We start from the raw sequence: 26,750 nt of genomic DNA on the forward strand, positions 1-26,750 counted from the left end.
AGATGGGGGTTGGCTGGGGGGCAGGAATCTGTGATCACTGCTTGGGATGGGATGGGAAACCAATCATTGGGTGGTGAGAACAATTTGTGTTGTATCACTTTATTTTGCATATTCTTTTACCCTCATTATTATTGTTATTTTCCTTTTCCATTATTGTTCTATTAAACTATCTTTGTCTCAACCCACGAGTTTTTTCCTTTCCCCTCCTTTTCTCCCTCTTCTCCCTATCCTACTGAGGCAGGGGGGAGTGAGTGAGCAGCTGCGTGGTCATAGTTGCTGCCTGGGGTTAAACCATGGCATAATTCCACTGAAATACTACAGAGACTTTTATACGACTTTCATGGAGGTGTTGTTACAGGAATGAGGTTGTAAGGATGTAAGTGATATTTTGCATGTTTTTACACCATCTTACAGAGTTGGAAAACCATATCTGCTTTAAGGCATACAAGCCCTGAGGTATTTTATCCCACAGCAACTATAGGTCTGGTCTCTTTAGCGTGAATAATGCGGAAGACACCGTCCTGATGGCTTACCTCTAGATGGCACTGCCTGGCAGCCTGGTTTCAGCTCGCCTCCTATCCTTTACCTTGGTTTCATAGCCAAGGTTTCTACTTTGCTCAAGATTGGGTGGAGAATAGGACAACGAGATGAGGGTATTAAATTTCTGCCACTCTTATTTGAAGTGGCAAATATTCCCTTGTCTGATACATGCAAGTAAAAGAGCAAATAAGTCTTCAACCAAAGTGTTGTAAGGCAAGAATTCCTATATATGTGCGTTTAGATAGTGTCTGTTATTTTGTGCATGCAGCAGATATTTATTGTGACAGGGCTTCCTGCTGTTAAAACCAATGTTCCAGAGGCATCAAGATGGGAAGATGCACTGTTATGAACTGGTGATCAAATTTATTCTCCTGCAATCCTAGGGAACGATAGTTGATTCGACATATTTTCCCAAATTAACTACATTTCCCTTTATAACTCTTCATGGTACAGCTTGCAGTTTGCTTTTGTGTGCTTTAAATTAGTTATCAATATTTTAGAGCATTTTATAGTGCAGATCAGAAACTTCTTGTGAAACTCCTGATAGTAAAGTGATATCTGAATATTTATGCTGTTTGGATTAGTTTTAACTGGATGCATTCCTCAGGACAGTCATAGTTCTTCAAAACAATGTGAGTAGTTGGCTCAAGTTTTTCACTTTAACAAAAATCCTAAGTAGTTTTCCGATTTTTTTTTTTAATTTCTGTAGTTATTTCAGTTATAATTTGTTTACTTGTGCATTTACAGAGAAAATATGAGCAGGAGAGGAAAATACCGGTTTTTGAAGGCTAACACTAAATATTGCCCAACTACCACTAAATATTTGCTATAGTTCTTTCCTAATCTATCCCTAGGTTTCCTTTCTAGCCCACACTGTGAGAGTACATGTAGGTATAGCTTCTCTAAGGAAACATCCTTTGCATCTTGTAGAAGATGGTCAGTCATTCCTCCTCATGGTTAGAAATAGTAGCAGAAGGCCCACCGTACTCATGCTTTTAAAAATAATAATAATGAAAGAAAAAAGCTGTGATCTTTCTCCACAAATGTGTCAGCCTATAACTGGGCTGTTTTATGGGTAATGCTGACTCAGCGCTCTCTGCCAGTATTCGCCTTTCTCTGTACCTCAGGCTGTCACAGCCCACTCCAAAATACTGAGCCCAAGCCAGTAATTCAGTTACAGGAATGTTGTTTTTTTTTTTTTTGGGGGGGGGAGGGGGGGTTAAAGAACTTCTACTGTCACTTTGCTATTACCAAAAGTGTAATAGATTGCATGTAAATTGTGGGCTAGAATTCTGCCTTTTTTCAGTTCTTCTTGCACAAACATATTTTGGTCACGCTGATTTTCACAGAGGTGGTAGGGCACCCAAGGACACCTCCTGAGGACAGTCAATGAGCTACTGAAGAAGCCCATGGAGACCCCATGTGTGTATACCAATCAAGATAATTATTAATGAATGAGTAAAAATAGATGGTTAAATGTGTCCTGTTATCAAATTTTGAAAATCCAAATCTGCATTTAAATCCTTTGAGCAGCACCCTCTGATTTTAATTCAATTTATACAACTCATGCATGGCTTTGAACTGTGATGGGAAAGGGCTAGGAAAGGATCTGTGTTGATACTGATAAATGCACAGTTTGTTTTTTCACATCTACCAAAATGCAGCTCTAGTCCTTGTCTGTCAACCTACTTGGTAATCTTTCATACTTGGCAATCTTTTTCAACCTTTATTATAGGTGTTCTATGTGATACCAAATATAGACTTGTAACACTTGGATAGGGGCTGTAGTTCTTCCATAATCTTCTCCGGCAGTGAACTGCAAGTCAAGAGATTATAAGGCTCAGTAAATAAAGCAGCAGCCTTTCACCTGCCAGACAGATTGCTGTCTTAGTTTAACCTTGCTTTATGTGATGACTTTGATTTTAGTATGTTTCTAAGCAGATATGAATTTGTGCAACCACAAAGTCTTTTACTATGTCTTGGATAAAAGGAGAAGCTTGGTTCTGGAGCCTGAAAATTCAGGGCAATATTTAAAACAAAACATGCTTTTAAAGAATAGATTTATATATGTAGGACAGGATTCACATAGACACTTAGACGCATTTCAGATACTCCCTCAAAGGAAATGAAATTACATGTGTATATCAAGGACAAATTTTAAGTCCAGGAAATGTTTTCAAACTCTGAATACTGCTGTCTCAGAGACTCCTTGCCCAATGTTGTGGTAAGATACTTGAGTACCTCCCTGTCGTATGCTGGGGATGGCATCCCCTACTCAGTAGTGTAGGTGCTGCCATCCCAGTCTTAGGATCACATATCCTCTCAGGTACAGACACGTAAGCAGCTATGAGTCTGTTTGGGAATCCTAATCTTAGCATCTGGATTGAATGATACGGATTTAGGGTCATGATGTTTGCCCGCAGGACCATATGCTGAATTCCTCTTTGACTCTGTGCCCTGGAAGGGAGGAGTTTGAAGACTACTGCCACCTGGGTTTCTATCCTAAGGAGCGAGCATCGCACAACCAGCACTGTACCAGAGTATATCCACCTTTTTTTGTTCAGTATTCATTGACATGTGTTTAAAAAAAAAAAAAAAAAAGATTATTTATGAGATTTCCAATTAAAAGCATCAAAAAGGTGCTAGTGATTGAAACTCTGTTCTCTGGTAATGAGTGTAGCATATTGTCATAAAACTTCAGATATTACCTTATTGCTTGGCTTGGTCGATAAACACCTCCGCAGTAATACTGCCATGAGAACAGTGGCAGTACCAGGGTCTGTAGGACAAGGAGCAGCTTTTCTGTGGTGAGGGCTGAGCTGCAGTTCTCGCAGTAAACAGCTATGGACTAACCTGCTCCCAGGAGAAACCAGCATCAGGCAGTATCGATGACGGGAGATGGTGAAGCCTCACAAATACAGCAGTGGTTCCCATCCTGCCCATTGTTACTGGAGATGGTCTTTACACACAGAAATAACTGGCACATTTTGTCTTCAACACATTGATTTCACCAATGCGATAACATTCCTGAAGGAGGATTAACCTGAATAAAATTTATCTCAGCCTCTCCTATTTTACTTTCAAGATTAAATTTACTTGCTGAATAAGACCAAATGTAAAATTGTTTAGTCCTGTTCAAAGCCAGAGAGTTTGAGTTTGTGTGAATTCGGTGAGGCTTTGACAACATAATTTTGTAAGTTATTTGCTTAATCTTTTGGTGGCTTGCAAACCCAATATATACATTCCTGGCAAGCTATATTTCACTAATCTGAATATTTGCAGAGCTTGTGTTTAATAACGCTTTGTTAGTCACAGACATACTGGCTGAGGGCAAAAAAAAACCCCTACAAAGTATTTGTTAAGTCTTCTCCCTGTTCCCCAGGGCCCCAGAAGTCAAATGCAATTTGTGTGAGTGCTCAGACGTACTTCAGCTTACTGAGATGAGGCCGTGGTGTCCCCACCAGCTGCTCAGTGCTCAGTTCCTCCTGCTGAGAGCTCACCTGCAGAGCCTGCCACCGGCTGCTACACTTTCTTTCTTCCCCACAGGTGCTGCAAAGAGTCTAATCCAAGTGTGTCTGTGGCCTCCGCAAGCAGCTTGACCTCTGGTCAGAAGCATTAAATAAAGCTGGAACACTCCCTTTTAATAGGAGGAAGGAACTAGGGAAGAAAATAGATATTCAATGGAGTTTTTAAGAAATTATGATAATGTGGTAAAAAGCGATGTCCTGAGGAAGATGCTGCTGAGAGGCACTGGTAAGATGGGACTTAAGGATAACTTTGTGGCTAGTTATCCATCAGACTTGCAGCAAATCCAGAATAAAGCATCTGACAGAATTATACCCTAATGGCTGATATTTAATAGCTCATTTCTTTCTGGCATCTGTAGAATGCTTGTGGGGATATTAGCTATTTAATAGAATTGCTGACAGTGATCAAAAATAAAAAAAGGCAGGCAGAGAACCAGAGGCAAAGAAAAAATTTCCATATTTTTGGGTCACGTTTTGGAGAACACAAAAGTGCAGGAATGTCTTACTTCGCTTTTCCTCTTAGGACCAGTCCTGTGCTAACCCCAGAGCCAGGCTCAGGAGGTGTTTCAGAAAGTGCAGAAAGTCACGCTGAGGACCAGGGCAGGCACCAATGGCCTCAGAGCACTCCTGTTGCTGGTAATTCACTAACAGAGAGGCAGACTTCATGCCAGTTCCCTTCTCTTGTCAAAACAACATCAGGGAAAGACCTGATGCTGGGTTTACCATAACATGATTAAAGGAAGGTCTTCTCAGAGACAGTGGAATGGAAAAATCTTCTGTATAAGCTTCCATTTCCCTGGTGCTACACTACCCTCATTTCCAGCCCTCTTCTAATATTAGGAAATCTGTAGACAACATAAGGCAGCAATTTCTACCAGGGAAACAGTCACAGAGGCAGCCCCACTCCAGTTTCTCTTACTCTTTCATTTTACTGCTCTATGATCAGTCCTAATTTGCTTAAACTTTCCATGGGGCCCATGATGGGGAAAATGGCCTTACATCCTTTATCGCTGTTGTAGTCTTTAAAGACCCCTTTCATACCTCCATTGCATTCTCCTCCCCACATTCATGTCCCTATCACAGAAAGAGGCTGTTAATTTACTTACAGAAACAAAGACTGCACAGAAAACACCAGCACATTGAAAAATATTTTCATCCATCACAGAAATTCCCTGGACCAGCTTCATCCTGGGACACTAAGGAAATAGTCACAAATATAATAATAGAATTATGTAGGTTGGAAGGGATCTTGAAGATCATCAAGTCCAACCATCAACCTAAGACTGCTAAAACCACCACTAAACCATGTCCCTAAGCACCACATCTACCCATCTTTTAAATACCTCCAGGGATGGTGACTCCACCACTTCCCTGGGAAACCTGTTTTAATGCTTAACAACCCTTTCTGTGAAGAACTTTTCCCTAATAGCCATCCTAAACCTATCCTGGCATAACTTGAGGCCATTTCCTCATGTCCTATCGCTTATTATTAGTGAGAAAAGGTTGACCCCCACCTCTTACAACCCCCTTTCAGAATTCACAGAATTCACAGAATTGTTAGGGATGGAAGGGACCTCTGGAGATCATCTAGTCCAACCCTCCTGCCAGAGCAGGGTCACCTACAGCACGTTACACAGGACAGCGTCCAGGCGGGTTTTGAATGTCTCCAGAGTGGGAGACTCCACCACCTCTCTGGGCAGCCTGTGCCAGTGCTCCACTACCCTCAAAGTAAAGAAGTTCCTTCTCATGTTAAGATGGAACTTCCTATGTTCAAGTTTATGCCCATTACCCCTCGTCCTATCACTGGGTGCCACTGAAAAAAGACTGCTCCCATCCCCCTGGCATCCTCCCATTAAGTATTTGTATGTATTAATAAGATCCCCCCTCAATCTTCTTTTCTCTAGACTAAAGAGACCCAAGTCCCTCAGCCTTTCCTCATAAGAAAGGTGCTCCAGTCCCCTAATCATCTTTGTTGCCCTTTGCTGGACCCTCTCAAGCAGTTCCCTGTCTTTCTTGAACTGGGGAGCCCAGAACTGGACACAGTACTCCAGATGCGGTCTCACCAGGGCAGAGTAGAGGGGGAGGATGACCTCCCTCGACCTGCTGGCCACACTCTTCTTGATGCACCCCAGGATGCCATTCGCCTTCTTGGCCGCCAGGGCACATTGCTGGCTCATGGTCATCCTGTTGTCCACCAGGACTCCCAGGTCCCTCTCCACAGAGCTGCTCTCCAGGAGGTCAGCCCCCAACCTGTACTGGTGCATGGGGTTATTCCTCCCCAGGTGCAGTACCCTACACTTACCCTTGTTGAACTTCATAAGGTTTCTTTCTGCCCAACTCTCCAGCCTGGCGAGGTCACGCTGTAAGGCAGCACAGCCTTCTGGCGTGTCAGCCACTCCTCCCAGTTTTGTGTCATCAGCAAACTTGCTGATGGTACACTCTATCCCTTCATCCAGATCATTGATGAATATGTTGAACAAAACTGGGCCCAGTACTGACCCCTGAGGGACACCACTTGTTACTAACCTCCAACTAGACTCTGCGCCACTAACCACAACCCTCTGAGCTCTATCTGTGAGCCAGTTCTCAATCCACCTCACCGTCCATTCATCTAAGCCACACTTCCTAAGCTTTCCTGTGAGGATGATGTGGGAGACAGTGTCGAAAGCCTTGCCAAAGTCAAGGTAGACAACATCCACTGCCCTCCCCTCATCCACCCATCTAGTTACTTTGTCATAGAAGGCTATCAGATTAGTCAGACATGACTTCCCCTTGGTGAATCCATGTTGACTACTTCTGATAATCTTCTTTTCATCCAGGTGCTTTGAGATGACTCCCAGAACAAGCTGCTCCATCATCTTCCCAGGGATGGAGGTGAGGCTGACCGGCCTGTAGTTTCCCGGGTCATCCTTCCTGCCCTTTTTGAAGACTGGAGTGACATTGGCTATCCTCCAGTCCTCAGGCACCTCACCTGTCCTCCAGGACCTTTCAAAGATAATGGAGAGAGGCCCAGCAATGACTTCCCCCAGCTCCCTCAGCACACGAGGGTGCATCCCATCAGGCCCCATGGATTTATGTATATCCAATTTATCTAACTGATCTTTAACGTGCTCCTTGTCAACCAAGGGATAGTCTTGTTTCCCCCAGACTTTCTCTGTTACCTGCAAAGTCGGGGTCTCACAAGGACTGGCCCGAACAGTGAAGACAGAAGCAAAGAAGGCATTTAGCAACTCCGCCTTCTCTGCATCATCCGTCACCACAGCACCTGTCTCATTCAACAACGGGCCCACATTTTCCCTAGTTTTCCTTTTGTCTCCTATATACTTAAAGAAACCCTTCCTGTTGGCCTTGACATCCCTCGCCAGGTTCAATTCCAAGGCTGCCTTGGCTTTCCTTGTTTCCTCCCTGCATACCCTGACAGCATTCTTGTATTCCTCCCAAGCAGTCAGCCCCTTCTTCCACCTATTGTAAACTCCCTTCTTCCACCTGAGCCTTTTCAGAAGGTCCCTGCTCAGCCAAGCAGGTCTCCTTCTCCCCTTGCCTGATTTCTTTCTCTTTGGGATGCACTGATCCTGAGCTTGGAGGAGGTGACGCTTAAATAGCAGCCAGCTCTCTAGAGCCCCCTTACCCTCTAGAGCCCTTTCCCATGGGATTTGCCCAAGCAATTCTTTGAAACGATCAAATTTAGCCCTCCTGAAGTTTAGGGTTTCAACTCTACTTGTCATTTTGTCTATTCTACACTTAATCCTGAACTCTATCTTCTCATGATCGCTGCAGCCCAGTCTGCCCCCAACCTTTACATCCTCCACCAGTCCCTCTTTGTTTGTGAGTATCAGGTCCAGTAAAGCACCTCTCCTTGTAGGTTCCTCCACCACCTGAGTCAAAAAGTTGTCATCAATGCACTGGAGGAACCTCCTGGACTGTACGTGCCCAGCTGTGTGGCCTTCCCAGCAGATATCAGGGTAGTTGAAGTCCCCCATGAGAATCAAGGCCTGTGATTGTGAGGCGATTCTCACCTGTCTGTAGAAGGCCTCATCAACTTCCCCATCCTAATCAGGTGGCCTGTAATAGACACCCACAACTGTGTCTCTCATATTACCCTGCCCCTTGATCCTTACCCACAAGCTCTCAACTTGCTCATCATCTGTTCCCAGGGAGAGCTCGATACATTCCAGTTGCTCCCTCACATAAAGAGCAACTCCACCACCTCGCCTTGCCGGCCTATCCTTCCTAAAAAGAACATAGCCCTCCATGACAGTGTTCCAATCATGTGAGCCATCCCACCACGTCTCAGTAATTGCAATGAGGTCATGGTTCTGCGACCGCACACAGATCTCTAACTCCTCTTGTTTATTCCCCATGCTACACGCATTGGTGTACAGGCATTTCAGAAAACCCAATGAGTGTGTAGTTTTTGCCCTTGAGGAGTGGTGGGCCTTCTGATTATCAAAAATACTAGTGCTCGGCCCCACAGTTGCTGAGCTACTATGCCCAGGCGCCTCTCCAGCGAGCCCAGTTACACGCCCATCCCCCTTCAAATCTAGTTTAAAGCTCTCCCAATGAGCCCTGCTAACGCCGTTCCAAGAACCATTTTCCCCCTGCGTGACAGGCTTTTCCCATCTGCTGCATATTCAGCTGACTGTCAACCAACATTCCCAGGTCCTTTTCCACCAGACAGCTTTCCAGCCACTCTTCCCCAAGCCTGTAGCACTGCATGGGGTTGTTGTGACCCAAGTGCAGGACCCGGCACTTGGCCTTGTTGAACCTCATACCATTGGCCTCGGTCCATTGATCCAGTCTGTCCAGATCCCTCTGTAGACCCTTCCTACCCTCAAGCAGATCAACACTCCCACATAACTTAGTGTTGTCTGCAAACTTATTGAGGGTGCACTCGATCCCCTCATCCAGGAAATAATGCAATGATTTATTTTTTTTTGCAAGCTGCTCAATCTAGGTCTTCAAATTCAAAACTTTTTGCCCCAGATGGTAGAAATTAAAGTTTCTAGAAATTAAGAAATTAAAAGAAATTAAAGAAATTAAAGATTTTTGTAACAAAAATCTGTTCCTATTTTTGAAACTAATGCCTTTTGAGATATCACCAGCAGTAAACCAGTTTAATTTTCTTTCATAAATTTTTTGAACAACAAACAGTGTAAAGGCAATGCAGTGGCCAACCCTGGCCTTTGATGTGCTTGCCAGTGAGCTTTTGGGACTATTAATTTTTGAGACCTATGATATTAGAAGGATAGTTTTCACTTTTTCCTCTAAGGATGATATAAGAGGATGGTATTAGTGAACAATTTCCAGGTTTCATTTGAAACTATTTACCTTGTGAAGAGGTATTACCCTGTTGAGAGAGGTACAGATCAATACAGAATTTTTTGCCTCCATTAAAAAATTATTTGCCTCTAGGCTCAATGTAATGTTATATGTATCTTAAATATTTCACATTTGAAATATCTTTTGTACAACATGTTTATAGGCGTGCATGGAATGTCTATAAATACTCACATGCCAAATATATTCAATAAACATGTAAGAGTGCAGCTCAACACTTGAGAAAATTTATTCAACTCTCATGAAAGAGGGATTTATTTTTTGATAAATATCTAAAATATTTTTTAATGCTCTCATGGCAAGAGGCAGAGAATCAGTAATTTGCTGGTGACAGTTTTGAATGGCTATTTGTTCACAGCTATTTATACACTTTTGCTAAACAGAGCTGTAAGGAGCTAAGCAACCAGAAGCCACACCACTGTATTACACCGCGGTCTTTCACACGGCAAGAGCTGAATTTAAATGTACATCATAAAAATATTGCCAGCCAGGATTGCTTCACTCATTGCATAACTCTGTAATCTACAGCCAAGGTATCGACCGTGCTGGCTCCTGTACAGTGGAGCTTTGCCTGCCTCAGCTCTAATCCGGAAACACGCCGCAGACAGAGGATTTGCAGTGCCAGGTCACCAAGGGGTGTCTTGCTTTTCCCTACCTTGGAAAGTCATCAGCCTGATGAGCAGCAACACCCTGCTCTTGTCACAGCTGTCCCCAAAGGAAGATGTGTGGCAACGGCTGCAGCAATCGTAGCAAGGTGCTAGCAACTCCAAAAAAGCGCAATCACCACACCTTCCTTTTAAACTTATTCGTCTGTCCCAAATAGCTGTAGATGAATATGAATTTGGCTGAAATCTCGTTGTAAATAATATTTGTGGGACAAGGCAGAGAGGACTCTGTTCTCTAAAGACCTGCTGAAGAAAGAGATCCCCATCCCACCTGTCAGTGTCGCAGATATCGCAGCATCATCCAGGGCGCAGCAGAAGGGTGAATGAAAGGTTTGATTCCCTCCCATCTTTTGTCACCTTGCAGTAGGTACCCTGCGCACGAGGCATGACTCTCTGGAATTTGGCAGTGCCACTTTCACTGGTTGTTCATGCAACTGCTCCACACAGTACAGATAATTAAACACCTCAAAGAAAAAGGCTCGCTACAGTGGTAATTTGGTACTGAAGGCCGTGTTGCACCTAGCAGGGAAATAGATGACGTTTTGGCATTCCTTAAGCTGGAGGGAAGTATGAACACTGAGCAGTCACTGAAACCCAGCCCAGAGCACCACATCTTTTCATTACTAAATGCTTCTGAAACACCAGACCCAAATACATACGAAGATATCCCATTGTTGTTGTTATGCTAAAAATAAATATGCTACTTTACAAAAGATAACAAAACAAAATAATTTTTAATTGTTGAAAAAGAGCGGGAGATAATATTGTCCTTTGTGAAAGGATTTGGCATGGCTGTAATGCTTACCTTTGCAAAGCCAGTGTATTTATAGAAGCCTAATACGAAACAGAAAGTTAAGCCCAGGCTTCATTCCTTGATCTGAACTTTGCAACCGAGGTCAGAAAATTGCAGTGTCAGTCACGGGGGATGTCTGAGAAGGTGACAAACAAAGGCACTCACACAGCTCCAGTCTTCTGGGGTGAGTCATCCTCAGCCCTTAAGATCTGCGACCGGCTGCTGGGCTCTCTCATCACCAAACTTTTGACTGAAAATGTGATAAGCTACCCCGTCTCTGTTGGAATACTACAGGCACTTATCAGATCATCTGGGAACAGTACCAGTTTGTGGACCAGCCTCTGGGAATCTCTGTGCGCTGTATGAGGCTTTCCTTGAACGAAAGCTTCACTCGATGATGTGGCCTCTGCCTGCAAAAAGCAAACGCCTATGAGAGAAATTGGGTGAATGAGGATAAAAGAACAAAGGGAAAAGGAAAGACCTGTGGTATGGGTGAAGTTAACTGCTCAACCACAGGATGAAAACTGAAGCCGGTGTAATGAGGAGAATAAAAATAAATCATTGCAATAACTTCCATGTTGCAGTCTTTGGATGAGACTTTCAGATCCATCAAGAGTTTTAATCATCATACAGAATGCTGACATTTATGGATTTGAAATAATTATCCATGGCTGAGTAAAGAAATAAACTGATTATGACCCAGATTGATTTTGGGCTGGGAGTGTTTATGAATATATAAAGTGGGTACTCAGAAGGCCTGACATAATTCTTTTTCTTTTAACATATCACTGATCTTCAGCAGAAGGAGCTTTACAAAGCTAACAGAAATAAGTCTTGATAAGTCTTCTACTGCATCATTTTACAAAAAGGTTTAGTGGCAGATGTTCCTCAATCTTGGTATTTAATGAGAAGCAGGAGTGTCAAGCAGCAAATATTTGCATGAAGAGATTACGGCAGCATCTGTTTAAATACAATGGACTGAATATAGTTAAATAGTGATGCGCTATTAATCAAATACTGCTATGTTTCTAGAAGGAATAGTCTGCACAAGTGTGTGTTACTACTTGTGTGCAAAAACATCCCTAAATAACTTCTCACCGGACACCTGGAATAACGGCATGTGAAGTTGCTTGACAGCCCAGCAGCATTAGACCTACTGTGCAGGTACTGCTCCCAAAAATGTTGCATGGATGTCAGTGGGAGCAGGAGTTACCATTTTTCATTGCAGAAAACCTTGTCACGACCTTTTCTGGGATGTGTCCTCCACAGTTTGATTCTCTGCACACCTTAAAACATAAGAACATCTGAACTGGGTTCAGACAAGGAGCATCTATCTTGGTCCTAAGTACTGGTTATTCACTGAGTATAAGAAGACAAGCAATATTTCTTCAGTTGCCTTCTCTGCTAACAGAAAGCTGCAGACTACAGGTTTCCTGAGGAAGACATGGCACATGCATCTTTATACTGTGAAGCTTTAATGGACTTTTTTCCTGTTTTCATCTAATCTGCTTTCAAACTTATTTTTACTTTGGTGTCTGAAATGTTTCTTTGGCAATGAGTTTATGGGTGTGCAGTTTGACAAAACTTGATTTGCTTCGTTTTGAGCTTGTTGCAGAATAATTTTATTTTGTGTGCCCTGGTTTAAGTTCGTCTTTCTTGAAAACCGTGCTGTACTCTCTCGTCATTCTCCTTGCTCTTGTTTGTGCCTTTTCTGTATCATAGAGGTGGGGCAACCAAAACCCAGAACGTGGGAATGTAATTGAGTTTATGTGTTGTTATAGTGACATTTAAAAGCTGGCTCTCTACTCCTTGCCTGATAGTACTTAATCTTCTGTTTTCATTTTGAATTAAAGTGAGTATTGAGATGACATTTTCATAAAAAAACCCACAGTAAACCTAAGATCCAATTTTTGACTAAGTAATAGTTAATGTCAGGGTTATTTTTTTCAGTGCATTTCTTTGCAGCTCTCAACAATTGTTCAGTATCACAATCTAATTCTGCAGCTCTTTGTGATCAGTTTCATTTCTAACTACCGTAAATAATTTTGTAAAGTCAGGAAACTTACATAAACTTATGTTTTACAATCACCTTATGCAACTCCTTTCCTGGGTCATGTGTGAATATATCCAGCAGGACAGATCCCATCACTGCCCTTTCAAGACTGATCACTTCTCCTGTCCTCTTTCCTACCTTTTAGCTAGCTACGACTCTTGCAGAGGACCTTCCCTCTTACCCCATAGCAACCTATTTTCTCTAAGAGCTTTTGGAAAGGTATATTATCAAAAGCCTTTCTGAAAACCAACCCCAGTAAATAAACTAGCTTAGTGATATGTCAATGTTTAATGAGTCCTCTGTGTGCTGAAACAGGTTTGAGACCCATTACTTCTTCCTGCAAAACCTATGTTAACTCTCCCCTATTAAATCATACTGATTCATGTATACTGCTAGTTAGGTTATTTGTTAGAGTTTCTACCAATAATCTTCCCAGTACAAAAGTACAACTTCCTAGTCTGTAGTTTCTCACATTCCTCAGGAGTCCTTATTAAAAAATAGCGTTGTATTTGCTATCTTCCTTTCCTTTTGTACTGTGGCCAATTTAAGTGATAGGTTATACAGCACAGACGAGAGCACGACCGTTTCAAATCTGAGTTATCTAAGACCCACTGGGCAAATGCTATCAGCACTGACAATGCTCTATTGATTTTTTTTTAAATTGTCCTAAAATGTCTTTTGCTGACTGTTCTGACTGAGGCAGTTCCCCTACTCTGTCTTCTGTAAAGAAAGGCTGAGAGGTAAAACCAGACCCAGGCTTTGCCATGCTGACTTCTGATGCAAATATTGCATGTAGCTTTTCTGCTACTTCTTTATCTTCCTTGAAAAATCCCTTTACAACTCAACTGCCCTGTGTTCCTACAAGTTTTCTAACAGATGTGCTATTTCTGATATGCCTGGAAAAGATTTATCACTAACATTCATGTCTTAAACTGGCTCTTTCTCAAACTCATTCCAGCCTGTCTTGCAATAGTTTTACATTCAGCATGCCAGAGTATATGATTTTTCCAGTTTTCAAGTTTGGATATTGCTTCCACAATTTATGGGGTAGTCCTTACTCGCAGAAATGTGATTGCTCTGATGCCTGGCTGCACAGTCTTTCTTGACCTTTTGAACTTCTTTTGGACAGGAATATATTTACTGTGAGCTTCTAACCTAATGCTTTTATGCAACCTCTCTGCCACCTGCAATCATTTTATTCTCTTACCAGGACTTGGTCATTTCCTTTGAAGGAATTACATAATTTTTATGCTGTTCCTGGTTTTGAAGATAAGGGATACTGGAGTGTGGGTCTAGGAGTTTTTCTCCTGCCTTTTGGGGGGCTTTTCTCAGTTCTACATGGCTGTGGAACATTAGTATATTGAAGTCAGCATTACAAGAGGTTTAATAATGCTTCAGACTAGGACCTGTGAGCTGATCCCATTAGATCATGCTTCTCTGCTTGTGGGTTTTCTAACCAGCTGCTCCAAGCGACAGTAGCTTTAAAACATCTATGATGTCCAAAAACGTAGCCTCAGCATAATGTTCCATTGGGGCATATACCTAGGCATGGAAGTGCAGAAGGAAGCAGGGAGGAATGAGATCTTTCTTTTATTAGCATGGTGGCTGCCTTTGTGGCTTCTCTAATAACTCCCTCAGCAGTCACGGTCCAGGTGGTCTCTCCTCTGCATGATTATAGGACAGCTTCATAGTCTACCCTTCATGCAGGCCTGAAATTGCAGTTGCTGGGGTTGCTGTGCCATCTCCAGGAATGCATTGATAGAGAATGTTGTGTGTTAATCTAGTTCATTCATCTTCCAAACTTTTCTTAATGTATAGCACCGCTCCCCTGCTGGAACAATTAATTCTTAAATTCCTATTCTCCTATATAGTTTATATGCTGTTATTTCAATTTTCCAAGATTATCTTCCTTTTGTCAGGTCTACTGAGGTGCTTGTGTACCAATAACAACATATTCTTGTTATGTCTCTGTGTTGGTATATAGACCCCCTTGGTACGTAGACTTGTTTGTGTATATAAACAAGTTTAGGCCTTTTTAGTTAGCATAGTGCTGTTTGGAGCTGAGGCACCCCCTAAGCAGGTTTTTAAGCTTTTCTCTGAGAAGGCAGTTCAGTGTCAGTGGTATTCCCCACTGCACATGCGTGAATCCCTGCTCATGCCTACAGATAATGACTTTCCTTCTAATGAAAAGAAAAAACAAACCCTTGTGTGCTCAGCATATATCCAGTTCTGAACGCTTACTGTCCTTCTGTGAGGCAAAGGATATTCTACTTCCTCAGCTTTTCATCTATATTATCCTTCACATCTATACCACCGTGTCTGTTAAAACTGTGCTTGAAACGCACTTACAGCATAAGGTCTTCAACAGAAACAAATTTAGTCAAAACATTTAGGGAAGAATTTGGCCATACTTTGTGCCAGTAAAAAAAAAAACAGCAGAGAAATGGAGAAGTGGGCTTTTGAATTCAAAGGAGAAAGATTTCTCAATGGGTTAGATATAGAATTATAAGCATAAGAGACATTAACATAAGGTGGATGTGTATGAGATGAAGAGACAATCAAGGGTGAGAGGAGAAAGAGGAAGCAAGAGCTAATACTTAATTGCAGATTGCGGCTATTTGAGGTGTAGCAATGTGAACATAGTGTGCTGAAGGATGGGGAGCTGCAGGAAGGTCTCAGAGGCAGCGTAATAGCATCAGTGCTACCAAAAGGAGAGAGGACTTCAAGAGCTTTCCTTTCAGAAGGAAAGAAGTAGATAGCAAGGAAGTCATGAAGGTAAATATTTACTGCTGTCTTCAATCATTTTATTAGTTTCAGCCACTAGAAAGCATGGCATGAGACAAACTTAACATTAGAAGGAACTCAACTTCTATCCTGTGAAAACAAGAAATGACCGAAGCACAAAGGAAAGCAATGATTGTTTCATTTCTAGGATTGTTGCTGAAAAGCTTGACAGAGATCTTAATGAGAAAGATATTGGCTGTTTGGTGGAGGATAAGAGCTTCCATCAGGAGGCATAAAATAAAAGCATTATAGGAAGAAATGGAAGATGCAGTCTCTGCTGAAGATGGGGAGAAAATATGAGAGTTGTACACAGAGGTGAAATTAAAGGTAGGACATCAAAGGGTGACAAATAAGATTTGAACCTGACCTGGAAAGTGAGAAGACATTAGCAGACATGCGTCAGAAGGAAAACAATTTACCCTGAGTGGACATGAAGTGGTGTTTTGTAGAGTTTGGAAGGAAGTTACTCTCAGTGCCTTGCTAGAAAAAGAGAACTCGGTTCATGATGTACAACCATTTGCAGAAATGGCTGCAACAATGGGTAATGGGCATACTAATGATCTAGGAGGAAAAGAAGCACCCATGTTTCATGATGGAGTGCAGTATATATCTATATATACTTTTACACAGTCCCACGTTGCTGTATGCTCTTGTGTTGCATCGCTGGCAGATGTCTGGCTCCCCAGGACACCAGCAGAGGTGGTGTCCAAGAGGTGGTGAAGAATCCTGGCCACCTTTTAGCAGGCACAGCAAAGCTTGCCTTGGATGGAGGCTTTCTCCATAACTCTTTCACTACCTCAGCTTTCCAGAGATCTCCTTCTCAATTATTGGGCTGAGATGAACTCAATAACTTGCTGGGGGCTGGCAGTGCCCTCACCTGCCTGGCCACTGCACGGGCTAACGAGAGCCGGGCTATCAGATGCAACCTCTGCTTCAAACAGCCAGCTGAGAAAGTAGCAAGCTTTCATCCCAGTGAGTGGAGGCAAGAAGTCAGACAGGTGATAAGCCAGGGAAAATACAAAATTAATGGACAAGTTTGTCCTGTGGGGGGTTCGAAAAGAAGACAATCCCAAACTGCATCTTGCAGTTGACGCCAACCTTGATTTAAGAGCGTGTAAAGCTCTCTTGTTCAGTTCACAAATAAAGACAGATCAATTATTTCCTCAATGGTGATTACACTCCAGCCTATTATCTTGTTTAACCTCTTTATGACTAGATCTGTGAACATTATACGTGTAGCAAAACCCTAAAGCTATGCCAGTATCTTTTTGCTGACACTGTACTTTTCAAGGGATAAAACAAAGTTAATGTTGAAAAGCATCTTAAGTAATGAATGTTTATTTTTAGGCATATGTTTATCTAAAGAAAAGTTAGTTTTCAAGGCAGAAAATACTTTTTTTTACAAACATCTACTGAAGGATGTTTGTACTGTAGGTTGTTTCTAAAGACTTGATAAAAATGATGCAACCAATAGGTCTAACTCAGACATCCTTTCTAATAAGCCAAGTCTGTTGATTTTATGCCTGACTTGAGAATTTGATAGTATCACAACTTCCAGTGAAGCCCCAGGGCACTGGCCACTCCAGAATCCCACCAGGGATGTATCTGCCAGGAGAACCTGGGTGTCAACAGGCAAAAGGGAGACTGACCATGACAGAAAGAGACTATAAAGGCACCTTTCCAGGAGGAGAACTGGCATTTAGACAAATCTAGACTGACAACAACAACAACAACAAATCTTCTGAGACTCATTGGCTAGCTGCTGGGCTATGAAAGCTGAAGTTAGAGAAACAGTTGACCTGTCTCGTATTGCCAGCAAAAAATAGCTGGCCTATGAGCACTGAGGAAAAAAAAAACCAAACCACCAAAACCCTCGTATCTTATTCATTTTCCCTGAGAGCTGTCTGGTTAGGAGTGACAAATAGGCAGCAGAGTTTGGCTAACATTATTGTTAGGACTTACAAGAGGAAGGTGATTGCTAATACCACCATTTTCTCTTATGATGTAGAGATGGAGGCTGGTAGGAAGAATGCTCTTGTCAAAAAAACAACTCATATAATGCCTGCTACAGTTATAGCCTGCTGTCTGATCTTAAGTCAGAGGGAGCCTGTTACATCCTTTTACACAATATCTACTACCATGCAACTATTTTCAGGACAAAACCTGATATTGTAAGTTTTAAGTTAATAAAGACAGTGGAGGTTTGACATAATGAAAGTCTAGTTGTAATTTTCCACTGTACCCATAGCTAGTACTCACTGGATTTGAATGTGCTGGTTCTCTTTGTCTGAAAACAGCACAGAATATTTCATTTCAGTTTCTCCAGTCTGAAATCTATTTGATGGGAAGGATTTATTTCTGAGTATTTCATTTAGTCTTCTTATACAAACATAAAATACATGCAAATAAGAAAAGAAAAACCTTAAATATTGGACCAAATACCTAGATATAAAAAGTAAATATCACCAACATTTTGTTTTCACTTTAGAATTCAGAATGAAATATTATCCTAGTAAAATAAGTATTTCTGTCTGTGAACCAGGCTCGTCTAAGGTATGTCCTCAGTGAACTATGGTGACATACATCATCAACGGCAGAAGATGAGATACATCAGGGAAAGTTTTTGCCCAGCCAGCACTATATAAAGTCTTTTTGTTGGTGAAGAACATCATCACTGTCAGGTGAGGAGAAAAGCCATACCCTCCTTGTGAGCAAGGGCTGCAGGGAAGTCTCTGGGAAGTGGGATCAGTGCCTTCCTCTAATGTGTCTACACATATGGGTACCCCTTGACAAATTACTTACCTTCTCTTGTCTCTGGGCTTCTCAGCTTCAAAATAAAGATAACAACCTTGTCATATTTCACAGAAATATTTTGAAGTTCAGAATAGTAAGAAGTTGAGATACCCTGATACCTTCACAAGAGACCATGTGAGTGCATAAGGTAGATGTTACAGCAACAGAACCTTTTCAGCTCTGTGAGTTACCGTCATTGTGCTAACAATAAAAGAGCTGATGTCCTCATCAGCAAGAGGGACAGTGACAGTGCTATCAAGAAATCTGTCATTTCCCCGCTGTAACAAGAATGTAAATCTGTCAAATCAGAGTATGTTCAGGTTGGGTTTGAAATTGAAACACTAGATAACAGCATCTAAGCTGAAACACAGGAGGTTCCGTCTTGAGCATCAGGAAACACGTTTTCACTGTGAGAGTGACAGAGCACTGGCACAGGTTGCCCAGAGAGGCTGTGAAGTCTCCATCCTTGGAGATATTCAGAAACTATCTGAACACATCCCTGCGCAACCAGCTCTAGGTGATGCTGCTTGAGCAAGGGGTGTTGGACCAGATGACTTCCAGAGATCCCTGCCAACACCAACTTTTCTATAATTCTGTGAGATTTTGGTAACAGATGTCAGATCCAGAAAAGATGGCAGCAGATCTCCACTGGTCTTCAGTTAATATGCTTAACTGATAGAGAAGGCTGTTTATAGTTTTCCTTCAGGCAAAAATCATTTGGAGACATGTGGTGTGGTATTGGCTGGAGAATCCTAGGAGTTCTTATGTCAGAAGTGGGATTTTAAAAGGTTGTTCTATATTTACTGAGAAACAGAGACATGCGGTCTTAACTGGGATATACAGCTTTAGGAGATTTTATGACTCTTCTGCAATCACGGTACTCTAAAAGCAGATGAACATTTCATACCCTTAGGAACTGAACTACTGGTCTCATTATCATTGCAGAGCTAATCACCATTCCCCTCTATCTGTAACAGAAATCTTTTCTAGGAAAAAAATATAATATTTTCTGTAATCTAAATGATTTAGAATACTGAGAAAAGGCTTTGCTCAGATTTCATTTTGTCTGAAAATTTTCAGTTAGCATTGCAAGTCCTGTAATGCAATGTTTTGTAGGTATAAATAATTTAAGAGTTATATGTCCACATGAAAAGAAAGAGAGCGCTTTTCCTACTACTGAGTTGCATTTCATGCACATGCAGTATGAATGCTGTCTCTTTGACAGCAAAGAGTAAAACTATACAAAGACTAAATTTAATCTTGATTGCCAATAAGGTGACACTGACACTTAACAATAAGCTAAGTATCATAAGTATTAATATCTGACAATTGAAATGTTGGTACTCTTAAGCACATCCCACAGCATAAACATTTTAAAAATGCAGACAACAAAACCTCTGCCTGACTGATAATTCTCGGGATAACACAGTGAAAAAAATACTAAAAAAGAACTCCACGGTTTATGAGCAGAAAGGCTATGCCCTTATTGTATGACAAGTTGATAAGGATGCAGTTCTTTCTGGGAAGGCACCAGTTGGCTTGTTCTAGATGTTGGGGTGCATTGGATGTTTTGACTACTTAGGTTGAGGGAATAAGATTAAGAAAGGACGATGTTCATATGGAAGGGAGGGGAAAATTTTTCTTGTTTTAGTACTTTCCCATTGTTTGGTATGTTCACGAGGACACATAACATTTTGTTTCAAAAAAAACCCCACCAACTATTTGGTGATACAGCATCTACATTACATTACTGCAATGTGGCAGTCCACAGCTGAGGCTGCCACAGTCTCTGGTTGTTCACACCCGAGGTACATTAGTTCCCTCCCTGGCACTCCTTCAGAGTGAGCTGAGCATGGAGGCAACTCAGGCATCAGTGCTCTCCAGGGGCTGCTCCCTGCAGCTGTGCTTTGCTCCATGGTGTATGTCCACATGCCTTCACATCTCACCCCAGGGGACACAAGACATATAGCAGCTATCGTCGCATGGTGCAGATCCCAGCAACTTATTTTAAAGACCTGTGAAATATCTATATTTCATGGATTGCTTGGAGCCCTTAATGTTATTAAGATCACACAGCTGACTGCAGGCAGTTTGGGAAGCCGTGGCAGGACATGCATCACACCATGACTTTGGCCCATTTGCTGTTAGATGACAAGCAAACATGTCCTATGCACTACACCCCAGCCAAGAAGCATGGGGGCCAGCCAACAAGCAGGTAACATTTCCAAATATCCCTCAGCAGGGTGTGCTGAGCAGCTTAAGATAGAAAGAAGGAATTTATTACTTCCAGGTGTGTAGGAAGGGATTTCTCCAGGTCATGGGGAAGGTGCTTTATACCTTGCAATGTGAGAGAGGCTGTGGTGCTATGTCCCTGTATGCATAGCCTTATCAAAAACACTGCCCAGGAACCCTTTGAGGAGGGGTCTGGTGTGAGAGCACCATTCAGGGTCACCGAAATTATCTCATGGTTTAGTGGTGTAGGAAACTGAGCCCTGCTGAAAGTCAACAAACTGGAGCTCTGAAGTTGACTACGTACTACTGCCTTGCTCTGCAGAGAACAGATTGCTCAGTACAGTCCTCTGATGTTAGTTCTGCTTACTAGCATATATTGCAAACCCACATCATAATTGATGAGGTCTACTTTTATTGCTAAAAAATATCTGACAATAACCAGTGTCAGATCAGATGCAAGGACTTCTTGGACTGTAAATGGACAGAGATACCCTACTTTGACTTTGTTTTTTTTTAATCTGAGCATTTCATAGAGAACAGATTGCTCTTAAATTTGGTGACTGTCCAGAGGACAGGGTTTCTATATATATAACACACCTAATTCATAACCATGCAGCTAATATGTACTTGTTATCTAGGGGATTAAATTTATGCACCTAACTCTTTGTACCACTAATTGCTCTGTTGTAGGTTGCAAGGTAAACCCTCTGTGCACAGGGAAGAAAACAGCTTGCTCACTACCTTCAAATTAGTCAAAAGTAAGTTTAAATTTATACAGAGAAAAAACTCTTTCTTGATCATATAGGGCTAAAATATAACTTCAAGGCTCAGCTCAAAAAGAGAGTAATGCAGAACAACCTGTCCCGAAGGGAGCACCGTGAAGCATTCTGCTTCTTGGAAATGCTCAGAAGCATTTCAATGTCTGAAACTCTCATGATACAAGAATAATATATCCACATACAAAAGGCAAACAGCCCATGCCTTGCTACCTGCCATCTTTGTTTGGTAACCTGGGATATGTGATTAAAGAGAGTCTGTCTCCCCTCAGGTGGCACTAACATCTTGGAAAACATCCCCTGTAGGGCATCAAGCAGCAGGAGTCGTGAGTATCTTTCTTTGACCATGGTTTCTTTGGTCAAAGGTTGGCCTTTGCAAGATCCCCTCAGAAACTGAGAGGAAGCGTCCTCTCCCATTGGATCCACCCCCTTTGCACCCTCTGCCTTTTGCATCCCCATGCGAAGATCAGGTAGACTTCAGCTTACAGAGATTCTCACATATTCACAACCTTCTTAAAAAGGAGTGGTAAAACAAATAGGCCCTCATACAACAGAATCAGGATAGTGGAGGTGACAGAAATGAGAAAATAATTCCTATTTCACTTAGACCCTTTTGGGACCCTTAGTCACCTTTATCTCTTCCACATCACATCCACACACAGAGCTTTACAGAGAGAGCAAGAGAGACAGTAAATGAAAAAGAAAGACCTTGCTTCCTTTTAATTTCATGCAATGCTACAGTGACTCATGCCAGAACTAAAGCCAAAATCCACATTTTCAGTTTTGATTTTAGCATACAAAAATGATAGATATTCTTAACAGATCTTTTTTTGCAGGAAGTCAGAGAAGAAGAACATTTTGAGATGATACAACATTCACTGCTTCGTGTAAGGAGTTACAGCAAGTCAATTAAAAGAATCAGTTAAAAATAGCTTTCCCTTGATAAAGGAGAGATTTCTCTCATTAGGACACATTGCTACGTTCTATAACCTTACAAGGAAACAGCATTATCAGCTAAACTGCCCCGGTTTACTTTCTTTTGTCTAATTCTGTAACACCCATGTGTCTTGCACGGGAACCAGCTATGGTAGGTGCGGTGGAGTGTTTTACCAGTAATTGTCCTGGGAACTGATGTAGATGAAGGTAAAGAAATTGTATCCTAACTCGTGGGAAAATGAACAAATTATCTGTTTAGAAAAAAGGCTTATGGTCTCTTAGGACAAAAATCAAACCGGTGATAACTGCAGAGAGGAGGGAGCTAGCCCATGCAAAGCAGTGGAGAAAGTATCTTGCATGAACCAATACGATTACATGGAAACTTGGGGAGCTACAGCCCTTGACAGCACTCCTTGAGCTATGTCCCTGGAGAGGTGTCCTGAAGGCTTCTCGGAATAGGAGCCTGCATTGAGAATGACTGCAGGATGCATGCATGAAACAGGGATATCGGCATACAGGCCTGCAAGACGCCTTGCATCATCAGATCCACTTACCTGCTCCTATAGACAACCAAGTCAAACCACTCTGTTCATCATTTTATACAATCCATCTTGCAGCTGATCAGACTGATGGACCATGCTGCTGGGTCTGTGGTTTCTGTCCAGAACCACTGCACAGAGGGATGGCCTGGTACCCACTGCCCTGCGGGGGCTTTCCCCTGTGTCCTCGCGCAGCTGCTGCGGGCTCTCTCCCGTGGTGCTATGGACGGAAAAGATGCCCCAGGTAACAGAGTTACAGTTTGGGCTAAGTAATCAGGCTGCCTGAAGCTGTACTGTATATTTTGTCACAGTAAAATCTGCTAGCGGATTGATTAATTTTCCAGTGAAACCACATAGTTTAGAGTGTTAATACTCATTGGGGCTGTTACAGGTTAGAATTTATGGAGTAAGTACTTGTTAATATTTGATTTTGCACTGAATGGGACAAAAGAAAATGCCCCATTTCTGGATGAGATATATACAGAAATTTTGAAGTACTTAATTTTTACTTTACTGAATATTGACCTGCAATCTCTTTAAGCCACAGCAGTATTTCATGAGATTTGTAGTTAAAAGTGCCTCATGATCTCACAGTGATCTGTGAGCTGTGCTCCTTCACTGAACTACATATGCCATAATACAGCGCATACACACAACCAAATTTAGAGACAGATTAATGCTCAGCTGGCATAAGGCAGACCATTTAAATTCTGTTTTCTTAATAAAATATTTTTTTTCTGTGTTCAGATATTTCTTCCTAATGCTGAAATCCAAGATTTCTTTCACAGCATTTCAGCTTAGCAAGACACATAGGAGCTGTCTTCATAGCAGCTTTGCTGTTACTGAGACTTCAGCTGAGAGGGAAGTTTGAAAGGTGCAAATTGCAGGAAGACGTGCATAAGCTTTCTGATGGCGCCTGGTCTCCTGTGGGGGCTTAAAATATTTTTCTGAAAATCTCAGGGCTAAGAGTCCTTTGTAGGCAAGGAAGTACACTGAAGGGGGCACGTATGAGGAGCCCAGTGCACAGAGAAGCTGCCCTTCATGCCATGCTGCGATTATCCGTACCTGCTCCACCTGCAATACTTTGCTGGGCAATACCTTGCTCCACCCAGCTCCATCACAAAATTTTTAGCCATAGGGCTTTAGTGACGTTGGTTTCTGAGCCAAGTCCATCCTCCCTGTTAGCTGGTGCATGGCATACAGGGTGAGAACCATTGACAGGAGAGAGAGTAGCAAAAGAAAAACAGTTTTAAGTTTGCTATTCACACAGTGTTTCAGCTCAAGCCAAAAAACCCCATGTCCATTCTGTTAACTCTTAGCTCTTAGTTTATTATTGCTCAGGCTACCCAGCCACAGCGGGCACATGGGCAGATGCTCCAGGATGGGCATGCAGAAGGAGCCTTCTCATGATCTGCTGCATCTCCTCCTGAGGTGTCCCCCTTGACCAGACCTTCTAGGCACTACAGGCCCTGCTCCTGCACCATGCACACTGGAGTTAGAATCATAGAATCATAGAATGATTTAGGTTGGAAAGGACCTTAGAAATCACCAAGTTCCAACCTCCCTGCCATGAGCAGGGAAAGGCCGTGGGAAAGCGAGATCATCCTGACCCTGTTCTTACATCATTGATCAAGAGAAAGGACTGGGCTAGGAGCAGACCACATCCCCCTCAGGACTGGCAGGATGCTGCCATATTCCCCAGGAGCTCATAAGAACATTTTGTTCTACCGTGAGCAACAGTTGTCAAAGTATCTGCACACGTTCTCACCCATGGTCTGGCAGAGAGCTTTTTAGACGTGTCACATAAACAAAATGCCTCTTTAACTCACACAGGTTTTTCTGTCTTCTGTATGCATGGAGACTTTGCTGTAGAGCACATGACAAAGCATTATAATTCTACCCATCAACCAACCAAGAGCAAGCATCTGCCTTTCCTTTTGTTACAGAATGTTTTCATGTGAAGAAAACAAATACGTATTTCATCTTCTGAAAAACACAATGATTTTACATTTCCCCAGTTCCTCCTTACACAGTTGTTGTCAGAGCACAGGAGTGCACTTATTTATTTCCAGTCTGTGTTTACAAAGTCTTGCAAAAGAGCCACATAAGAATTTCGGCTATCTAGAATCATGATTCCAGGGCCAGGATGTTTTTCCTGCTCCATCAGCACACAGCAGCTGTAAAGCTGCCTTCACCACCCTTCTCCTGGGGATTTGTCTTACATGAATCCACAGTTTGACATAATTGTTCTGAATAACAAAGCACACCAATCCCAAAGTCCTGCAGCCTCACTCAGAGGCATGCCCTGCATTGTTTACTTCTTGCCACATCATCACGTTATGTTTCTTATAGATCCCAGTACTGAATACTGCAACAGTTTTGTATCAGATTCTTCTTTTTGGAGGATATGTGCAACTAACTGCTTTCTCCTCCCAGCAGCAGAAGACATCTAGGCACTTCTGACGCATGTCAGCTAACGCAGTAGTTCACCAAGAAGCCTGTAACAAATTATTTCCAGGGTTATCCTTCTGGGTCAGCAGTTTGCAAACAAATTTTCAGACACAGTTAAAATGTTTTATTTCCCCACAGGCCTGAGGATAATAAATGAAAGAATCCCTGTACTCAACATGTCTCTCCTTCAGAAATTCTTCATGTTCCTCAGGCTTGAAACTGAAATCCATTGCTGGAGACTCAATCCTCCATTTCCTTCCAAAGTGGAAGCAATTACCCATGCCTAGGCATAACTAAGAATTTATTGAGGGGGCTGAATTACCAGTGCCCTGGTACCTTCCTGTACCCACTCACACAAGTACACCATAATAAAAAAAACTGGGTAGAAAATGCTCCCAGTCTTTTCAGACATTCAATTTCTTCTTTGACATTCAAATCCACTATCTAAATAGACGAGATATCCACCAAATGTGAATGCAGGCCAGACTTGTCTATTTGTTTTTAAAAATTACCAGTTAATAAACAATGGTCCAATGGTCTTTTATATGATAATTAACAATGGCAGTTAATAAACAAAGTGGCACAACTGCTGTATCAGATCACAAAAATCCAACTTTGTCTCAAGACAGACACGTGTCAAGGCAGTGTGTTTCCATCTGAGTAGTGGTGGTTGTTTACAAAGCTCCCCTCAAATGTCCGAATCCATTGTCTCCCTTTTCCTAACTCTGCTTATATCAAAATTGTCTTATTTCCAAGATACGTGCAAAACAATGCCTTGTTTTCACGGATTAGAGCATGATGGCTTTCTTTACCAAATGCTCTTCTTGGATTAGATGGCTTTCTTTACCAAATGCTCTTCTTCATCCTTTCCCTTAAGCACTCATACTGGCACTGAAATTGAAAAAAGCATGACTTTATCAGTGGTCAGCCATTGTAGTCCTTTCCTTTCTCCTGATCCACCAAATCCAGCAGGAAGCTTAGGCAGAGGGCTGTGGTACATTGTAGCCACAAGACAATGCAGTGAATTAAGTAAAGAAGTTTGATAACTACCATTAACTTTGTCAGAGTTCGACAGGTTTTAATACACTAAGAGCATGTAGTTAGAAAGGTGTTACACATAGATATAAAATTATTGCCTATAAATACACACACGTACAAATACGTACTTTTTACTATTGCTACATAATTTAAATTTGAGGGACGCTGCAAAATCTGGGAACCCAAAAGTAAACATATATGAGTGATCAAGAATATAGTAAGGCTGCCTTGAACCACATGTGGAAACACATCGGTAAAGTGTCATGTCTAGAATGACTGTCAGTCC

Source organism: Charadrius vociferus, unplaced genomic scaffold (genome assembly GCF_000708025.1).
Source record: "Charadrius vociferus isolate BGI_N301 unplaced genomic scaffold, ASM70802v2 scaffold15, whole genome shotgun sequence".
Lineage (NCBI taxonomy): Eukaryota > Metazoa > Chordata > Aves > Charadriiformes > Charadriidae > Charadrius > Charadrius vociferus.